The 10217-nt window shown below is 35.5% G+C and overlaps 1 long non-coding RNA gene across 2 annotated transcripts; it reads right to left on the bottom strand.

Annotated features, from left to right (window-relative positions):
- Window positions 1-3477: 3477 nt before the first annotated feature.
- On the bottom strand, window positions 3478-8648 carry LOC127778542 (uncharacterized). Of its 2 annotated transcripts, none has more exons than XR_008018522.1 (4): window positions 8146-8648; window positions 6387-6479; window positions 5620-5769; window positions 3478-4415 (listed from the first exon to the last, which is right to left on the bottom strand). It is a non-coding gene; the product is annotated as an uncharacterized LOC127778542 (long non-coding RNA). The 2 variants fall into 2 exon arrangements; XR_008018521.1 differs by having other exon boundaries at window positions 3484-4393; window positions 8146-8643.
- Window positions 8649-10217: the final 1569 nt, after the last annotated feature.

Genomic DNA, 10217 nt, shown 5'->3' with positions numbered 1-10217 from the left:
GCAACAACTTATGTCTGAGAAATATTCATACACAAAACCTTTCGCAAACGATGTAAAATTCAACTTATTACGACGTTTTCCAAACATATGTTGTTATATTACGATATTGGTTGTAGATATTTCTCTTTTCAGGAATACTCCTTGACGTATCATCGTGAGGCATTACTACGAATCCAATAAGAGGAGATAGTGACCTCGATAAACTATTCGGCAAAAAGTAAAAAAGAAAGGCATTGTTTCTACACAAATAAAAGGCCTAATAAGTTTGCTATTACAGTAAGATATCAATGTTGTCAGCGAGAGGGGATATTAATTTACAAGTAATCAACTTGGACAATATGGCTAAAAACTCGAGGAAAAGAACACATGCTTAGAACGTAGTACTACTAACCTGAAAAAAACAGTTCTTAAATCCGAATAAAATCAAATCGTAAGATACAACTAAAATTAATTTCACATTGGACCAAATTTATGTAAGTTCTATTTTTTTCCAATTTATAACTAGAAATTTTTGCAGATTTTTTTATTCAGTTACTAATTTTTAAAATTTCAAATAATAACCCATGGCTGAAATTGCATTTACAATTTGGGAATACATAATTAATTCAATAAAATATACAAAATTTCAATTGGACTTTTTATATATTAAACCTAGATAAATTAGACCCATTCAAAATAAAGGTTATTCCAAGCACAAAAACTTATTTTAAACATGTTATAAAACTATTTTATGCGGACTAATTATTTTTTATAGAGCTCACAAAAAGGTAATTTAGGTTGTACATACCATACATAATAAACGATATTTTAAAGAATTTTTATTTCATTTACAAATTTTCAAAATTTACCATATATGTTAGCCTTAAATCACAATGTCACATATCACTGAAAAGTGAAAACTACTTTGAATATGGCCAAATAATGAAGAGAAAATTTCCTATATTTTCCTGAAATAAGTTTGTTTAGTCCCTTCTACACCCCGAGTTATGCTCATTCCCTCATATACATCCAAATTTTAATATGGATCCTTACATACTATTTCAAGGTATGGGAGTGATGTATACTGAAATTTGAAGGCATGCAAGAGAATGAGCAAAACTCATAAGCATAGAAAAGATTGGGCAAATTTTCGGAGATACACATGAAATTTTCTCAAGAATGAAATGTGAACGATATGAAAACTTCAAGGATGAACAGTGTTCGGTTTTGATTTAGGGATTAACTTTAAGCATGAATGGAAGCTTTGGGATACAAAATAAACATTTTTTTCTTAAATATAGACTTATTAGACACAAAATTGCTTATGAAGATTTAGAGTCCCTCTCCATCCTGAATGTTGATGAAACCACTGGAGAAGAGTTGAGCAGCTTAATTATTAATTGCAGGATCACTGGATCAGTACATTGCTACTGAGCTTGCTAGGGTTCGAGCCGAAGCTTTAATTAGGCCAATTAATTAAAAGACATATGCATGCATGCACACACCGCTTGTAGGCTGTATTTACTGCACTAAATAAGTACCAAGACATCGAAGAACACAGATTAGCCTCAGTCTTAATACTGCGAAAAAGAGCAGCGAAATGCTACTAATAGTTACTCCCTCCATCCTAAAATATAAACATTTTTAGAATAGTGTTCAGTCAAATATTTTTAACTTTAACTATTAATAGTAAAAAAAGATTAATCATGTAAAATTGACTTTACTAGATTTATCATTAAACAATCTATCGTAATATGCAACTTTTTCTTTATTAAAATATCTTATTTTTATAGATATTGTTAGTCAAAGTAGCATCTCAAAGACAATATGGAGGTCACAAATACTTATATTTTAGGGCGGGGAAGTAATATAAAAAAGACGAACAAAGTTCACATTTTCTTACTAGAATACCATGTATTGTCATAACACAACGTCTACTCCCTTATACAACTTTAATCTGAAAAAGGTTAATTAGCTATAGGCTCCTGATTCCTGAAAAGGTTAGCTTTTGGAAGTTTAGGAAATCGAAGAGCTAGGTCATATATGCAATTTACTCCAAAAACTAAGTGATCTACTTGTCCAAAAGATTATCTCAAGAATACTGCTTTGACTTGTACGTAGGTAATAGAGTGGCAGCAGAAAGATTCCTTTCGAAAAATTTGTTTAAACGTCCTAGAACTTACTCTAATTTAGGTATGCATGTGAACTGTACCGAGTTCACAAAATCAATTGACTGCTGCGCCCACAAGCACGTGGTAATCACTTGGGACACCAATCCAGTGAAATATGCTACCTGTATGATAGCTTTTGAAATGTTATACAATGATATCCTTCTGCATTAGTTAGTCTAATTCTTGATGCCATACTTGGTTAGTTACACACGAACTTGAATTAGCAGTCATGGGTATGTTATGTATTGAGATGGCCAGCTGTGTGGCAACTGTATATACATGTAAATAATACAGCACAAATACAATTGTATACCTCAATTTGATCCATTAATGGTCCACATTCGCCTGCATGGCTCATCAAGTTCACAGTGGTACATCTAGAGGTAGGTCTAAACTATTTTGATGTTATCTGTTACAATAGGTGTGTGTGATGTCGGCACTTATTAGGATTCAACTTGATGTATAGTTATATATATCAACAAAATTTTACCCCACTAGTTTTGAAATCGTTGGATCAAAGCTCAATTTCAATCAGGTTGCACCCGGACAGGTGCCCTTCGATGTTAATCTTTTTGGTGGATGAATTTATCCATGACATCCATCCGTTATGTGTGATGGTGAGTGCGCATAGGTGTGCTTATATTGTAAATGGATAAAAATAAAAATGGGTTGGAAACATTGTAGAAAATAAAGGCGAATGCCAAGCTCAGAAGTCGGACCTGGTGGCGGGCGGCAGAAAGAGAGCCCCTACGGAAGAGGATCCTCTGACTTACTTCCCTCTGACTTTGAGTCACTGACATGTGAGCCTCGGGTCCACATGTCAGTGACACAAGCTAGAGGGAAGTAAGTTAGAGGATCTCAATCCGAGCCGTGATACCACCAGAACCCTGATGATGGCAGCGACATGGGAGGGGAAGCTAATGACTCGTATAGAGCCATTTTGCTAGTGTGAGTGTGTGACATTTTGCTCATAATCTTCCTACTGCTATCAACGATACCCACACCAAAGATAGCCGTTCTAAAATCTTTCTTCTACATTGATGATAGATGATATTTTCTATTAATTACTAGCCAAGTACTAGTGTGATGAAGCAATTTTCAAATATTTAACTGTACATGGTACTAAGAGTTCGAAATTAAGAGAATGCCATGCAGTGTCAATTCAAGTCCAATTATGGGATTTCCAAACATAGATAGTAGTTTGCAAGCAATGCAAGAACAATCTCTGTACAACACACATGAGCCAGCGATCCAATCCCCCACGCAATATCCTTCTGAATTTTACTTCAAAAAAAAAATCCTTCTGCGTTAGGTAGCAATTCTTTATGCAACGCATGGTTAGTTACACGCTAACTTGAAATAGCAGTGTCATGTCTATGTATGATATTACTTTGGCCAGCTAGCTGTGGGGAAACCGTATATACGTTCATAATTATATACCTCAATTTGAGGTTCACATTCGCTGGTATGGCATAGCAAGTTCACAGTGGTGATCTGGAGGTAGGTCTAAACTATTTTGATTCTCATTATAAGTGTCAACAGGGGTGATGTATGCAATGTAGGACTTCAACCTAGCTATGCTTGTATATTCTCTTGACAATATTTTACCCCCACCAATTTCAAAATCATTTGATCAAAGTTCAAATCCTGGTGTCTCAAATTATGCATACATGAGTGCACTTCGATGACAAATTTTAATTAATGGTTCATGGATTTATCCCTACGCATGCATCTGTTTAAGCGTGTGTACGTGATGATACACACACATATGTGCATATACTTGTAATTAGCCCAAAAACAAAGAGAGCAATGGATTGGAGAAATTGTGGAAATAAAGTAAAAAAAATCCTAGTTTACTAAATATTGCTCATAATCATCCTATTTCTAACTACTTACTAGTATATAACTGATATCCACAACACCTATTATTCTTAAATTCAATGGAAATTTCCATAGATCACTTTGCAATGATGATTAATTAATGTTCTATTAATTAGAGCAAGGTCAATAGTATAGGCAACTACTGGCTCCAAAACATTTATAGCCAATCTAATAGCACATTCATACAATAGTTAACTATAAAAATATATTACACCATTAATACCCGGTCCCACCTCTCATACACACATAACATCTTGGAGTCCGTGTTGCAGCCGGCTACAAATCTGTAGCCCATTTTCTTCTCTCTCTTCTCTTTTCTTCTCGATATATGGTTATAGCCGGCTTATAACCTGCTATTGTACCTGCTCTTATAGTGAAGTTACCCTGTTATTTTTAAATAAATGTACACGGATCACAAAGCTCTGAATTCAGAGTATCAACATGCAATGTTGATTCATTCTAATTTTTTATTCGAAATATAGTTTGCAGATGATGAATAAGAAATACATGAAGAATCTTTGTGCAAGACATACATGACCCAGAGGTCCAATCCTCAACACAAGATCCTATGTAACATATACAAGCATAACCCTCCTAATAAAAAAACCACAAATCAAATTTTGAAGTGGTAGAGAGATAACCACCATATCACCGGCACATTCTTTTACAGACTGAAGCAACTAAAGATAACTAAAGCTATGTTTTTTAAAAAATCTTTTCTGTATGATAGAAAATCTAAGTTCAAACGTACAAATGACTAGTAGAACAAATGCATGCATACATATGTCATCTGACGCATATGTATAACACTGTCTTTTTGCCAAGCTGATGTGTACTCGCTCCAGTAATGAAAACATGTTTCAGCTTTGAATATGTCCTAATCAAAATTTTAAAGCTTTAAACACTGATGCCTATTTAAATGTTTATGTTTTGCTGCATAAAAATCATGTGTCTGTCTCAAAACGTGCTTTAAAGTTTTATAATATCCAAAGCTTATTATCGTGATTACAAAAACATTATTCTGAGCACTGGTTCACTGTCCAAAACAGGTTTCAGTGACCGATGGCAGTAGCGTGAAAGTTGTGCTTGGCAAGCCCCGATAGCAGCCACCCAGAAAAAAGGTATGTAAAGTGAACAAAATAAATCAATTGATGAGACAGTGCATTGTGCTTGTGCATTGGTAACATTGGTCGGTTTGCTGTGCTCGAGCTATTCTACGTTATCTCCAGGTCATGTTCACAAGAGGACAATGTTACAGCCGGCCTGGAAATTTTTAGTTATAGTATTGACCATGTCAAAGGGAAGGAAACAAAGCAGACGCTTCGTTTTCACAACACACTAGTGCTGCATTCTTGTTGCTTTCTTTCCAGCAAGAATTGGACCATGGAGGATTTTTCAAAGTTCACTGTGTTTTTTAATGGATGCTAATGTTTTATTGATTCCAATGATGCATGCAAACCACACAGTCAACAATCCAGCTGGTGTTTTTTGGGACAAACATTTGAAATTTGAACAATTTAGTATTTGGTACAAATAAGAAGTTAATAATATAAAAAGCCTAATGAAAAATGTGACTAAAAGAACTGACCATCTGAACCTTTCGATCGCATAAAAGGGGATTGTCATCCATTCCATCATCGTCAGGATCTTGAGTCTGAATCCCCAGACCCCAGTCTTCAGCCCAAGTTGCACCACACATGACCCTTGTAGTTGTAGCCATAAACTATTCAAAGCTGCTCTATAAAAGATGAAGCAAGTAATGAAGTTGAAGAAGCATTCAGACAAAGGGAGGCAAAGAACAGGAAGACATGGCATGGTATTGACTTGGCTCATCTCAGCAACAGCAAACTGCATGCAGCGCTGGAGGTGAGCCGAGCCAATATCACTTCGTGTCCTCTTTTGTTCTGTGGTAGCTGCAAAACTGTAAGTTTTTACTTAGAAATCTTTGTTCTTTTGTTGGAATCACATCCTTGGTTTCTGTTCCCATGATGTGCAACTTCAACCAAGCAAAGGGGAGGAAAAGAGTGACATATAATTATTCTTGTTGGATAGTTGAGATAGTTGCCTCATACAGAAAGATAATAATGTTTTGTTTTCTTGAAATAATATACTTTTTTTGTGTTCCTGGCGCTACTTCTTGGTTTGGTTAGTTCTCCACCAAAGATCTTTAATGACATTCATATTTTAGTTGACCCAGAGTATGTTGTATAAGGCATAATTAACAATTGATCTGGATACATTCTTCTGAGATAAATGCAAGAGAAAAGAAAAGCAGGTATGCAACGGTTGTTTGAAAAAACATATATATGATATGGTAAGCAGTCAGTTCGACGTGTTTCCAAATTCATATGATACCTTTGTTCTTTCTTTTATTTTTCCTTTTGAGAGGACTCAAGTTAACTAGACCACCAGCCTCCTCAAAAGAGCTGAATATACATTCCATTAGACCTGCAATTTATTGCAGGAAATAGAATTAATTAGCTTTACCATGTTTGCAAGTAGAAAAGAGCTGAACAACTTCAGTGTAAAAGGTGGTTCCAACAATTTGAAATACAAGCTACTCCTAGGCCAGAAAATGATTATGGTATTTCATGTGTACTCCACCATAGCAGAGGACTAGTGAATATTGACTTCCATTTTGTTCCGTGAAAATTTGTGTAGAAAATCTTCTGATTGTAGTTTGTACTACACTGGCACATGTAATGGATAAGAATAGATACCAATTCAGTTCTCTACAGGTTACTAACACATAAGTACTTCAGTCTTTTGTTTTAGTAGGCACAAGAAATTGTGATTTTTCACCATATGGTATGAAGCATCAAGTGAAATTGTAATTAGTAAGAAAAATGAAACATATTCATAGAAGAAACTAATGTTATACGGTAACAGGAAAAAAGAGAGAGACCACATTTAGTATTAGTCTAAGTAAAACTAATGCACAATTCATGGGTTCTACATAAAAGGTAGAAGAAACATATAGCACATGGTAAACCCACAATTGATGGGTGAAATAAAGCCTGACAGCATTAATTCAACTTGTGACCTTTATTTTCTCTATGCAATTATAGAGTTAACATACAACTCCAACCATCACCGAAAACAGAAAACACTAGCATATGCATATATTCAGAAATGAATTGTGAAAAGCTAATCATAGAAAAGGGTATATCCATAACAGTTAATACCAGTTATACACCTTAAAATGTTCTTGCCTACACTCTCTTTGAATTTTGAAAAACCTGAAAAAACCAAAATGAATATTCTTTGTTTTCTTTTTGCGGGTGGGTGAATCTGGTTGGAATCTTACAATTACTTCTGTTCCAATCTAGTGGGTCTGACACAATGAATTATAAAAACAATGTCGAGATTTCCAGCCCTATCCAGCCAGATAGCCTCTTTCTCCATAGCAAGCAAATATAACAGGAATAATTTTCTATGGATCATTGTCTTCTCAAACATGCTAGGTATTGCTTTACAGCTTGGTGTCTAACTATTGATGCCATGGTGTTTGGAAGGGCTGGCTGATCAGATCTGCACTCTGCATGACCTTCCTGGGACCTGAGTACAGAATCAACCAGGTTTTAACCGTTTTCCGTTAATAGTAAACTAAACTACCCCTTGGTCCCCATGCTGCTTTTAGCTTTATTATGATATTAACACTATCCAATAAAGTATAGTCTCTTAGCCAAATCATCGCAGTTTTTTAAGCACAGTTGCATTATCCAATATCAAACATTTAATAGAGTCTGATACTCTGACTTGCACATAGGCATGGCACTTGAGCGGCATAATCAGTACTAACCTAGTATGCATCTTTAATCTTTTTGTTTCCAAAAGGAACCAGATTCTCTTCTAATTAACATCCTGATGATAAAAAAGGAACAACAAACTTCAGTTTGTGCAGACAAGAACTTGTACAAATCATTAATTCCCCATTTCATAGTGGATGAGGTTTGGATTCATCCGCTCATGGCATCAATACGCGTTACATATGTTGAAATTAAGCTGCAAAATATAGTGGAAATTAACATGCAATTTCACAATCGCCTCCAATGTAAACGAAGACAAAGCATTCACTGTTCAGAGCGCCACCATCGTCTTCCCCAACACTCACCGTGGGTCCGTGGCAGGCCCGTCGGCCATCGGAACGACGCCGCCGCCGCTGACGCTGACCTCCTCCGCCGCCGGGAACGGAGGTTTTCTTCTTCTTTTTTTTTTTCTCCTCCGTTCTGCCGGCGCTCGCCCTCATGTCAGGGTGGCTGTAGCCGTAGGGTTGGCTTCTCAGGCGACACTGTCGATCTGGTCCACGAGCGGCTGCCGGGGTGTATCGGGTGGGGGCGCGAGGTCACCGGCGGCGGCGGCGGAAGAGAACGCCGTCGCGACCCACCCAACACGGCGACGGCGAGTCGGAGGTGCTGCCGCGCTGGGACCCGGGTCTCTCAACATTGGGCCTTGTTGGGGTTCACGAGAGCCAGGCTTTGGGCCGCGTTGCATCTTGTGGGCTTCATCGCAGGGGCGGGCCCACAATTGATTCAAGGGTATTCAGATGCGAGATTGCTAAGGGGCGATCGATCGCCCCTAGCAATCAGATTCGGATGCCCCTCCTTCCACCTGGTTTTCTTTTTTGACACCATATTACTTTACTATTTTAGTAAATTTATACACCTAAAGTTTGTACACCTCAAGTTTACACATCTAAAGTTTAGATACCCAAAGTTTATAAATCAAAAGTTTATATATCCTATTTAAATTTAAATTTGAATTCAAATATTTTTCTATATAGTATTTTTCTATACATCTAAAGTTTATACACCTAAAGTTTATAGACTCAAAAGTTTATAAGTTAAAAGTTTATATACCCGATTCAAATTTGAATTTAAATTATATCTGATTCAAATTTGAATTTAAATTTAAATATTTTTTATATATAGTATTTCTATACATCTTAAGTTTATACACCTAAAGTTTATAGACCCAGTCAAAAGTTTACATACCCAATTCAAATTTGAATTTGAATTTAAATATTAGTTTATAGACCGAAAGTTTATAAGTCAAAGTTTACATACCCGTTTCCCGTTTCAAATTTAAATTTGAATTCAATTATTTTTTTATATAGTATTTCTATACATCTAAAGTTTATAGTTTATAGACCCAAAGTTTATAAGTCAAAAGTTTACATATCCGATTCAAATTTGAATGTGAATTCAAATATTAGTTTATAGATCCAAGGTTTATAAGTCAAATGTTTACATACCCGTTTCAAATTTAAATTTAATTCAAATATTTTTTGTATATAGTATTTCTATACATAATTTTTTTCCAACTCTGTTTTTTATTTTTCTTTGAATGTATGGTGTAGTAGGAAGAGAAGAAAGAGAGGAGGAAGGGGGGAGAGGAGTGTATAGGGGTGGATGGGGATCGCAAGCGATCGATCGCCCATTAGCCAGCCCCGTTCAGATGTATACCCAAAATTTTTGAAAAAAAAGTATATATACTCTGTATTTCATATATCTCTATCTCTACTATTATAAAAATTAAAGTTGTTTTTGCTGGTACTTTGGTACGTCATCCGTGTATAAGTTCGTTTTTAAGTTTGTTCGCTTTTGAAAATACAGATATGTATTTGAGTTGGGTTTTAAATTTGTTCATTTTTGAAAATACAGGAGGAGTCATGTAAGAAATCTATTTAAAAAAACTTACATGCTAACTTAAGATGATCGGATGTTTAATTACAGCTTATGATTTTCTAGAAAAATATATATCCAAGCGAATTGTTACGAAAAACTATTATAAAGATTGAAGATATTTTTGCTGGTACTTACGTCATCCGTGTATGAGTCGGTTTTAAGTTCGTTTGCTTTTGGAAACATAGATTTGTATTTGAGTTAGGTTTTAAGTTCTTTCGCTTTTGAAAATACAGGAACAATGTATAAGAAATCTCTTTAAAAAATTAACTTACATGCTAACTTGAGATGATCGAGCTCCTAACCGCAGCACATGATTTTCTAGAAAAAAATATATATCCAAGCGAATTCTTATAATTAATATCACCTTAACTAAACCGTATAGCAATAATAAAACTAAAATAGCCTCCACCCGTTGCAACGCTCGAGCATTTTTTTCTAATGTACTCCCTCCATCTACTTTTGATAGTCATATTTCATCTTAGCACACGGACCAAGGATA

This window comes from Oryza glaberrima, chromosome 7 (genome assembly GCF_000147395.1).
Source record: "Oryza glaberrima chromosome 7, OglaRS2, whole genome shotgun sequence".
In the NCBI taxonomy this organism is placed as follows: Eukaryota; Viridiplantae; Streptophyta; class Magnoliopsida; order Poales; family Poaceae; genus Oryza; species Oryza glaberrima.
This window is presented reverse-complemented; position numbering and strand designations above follow the sequence as displayed.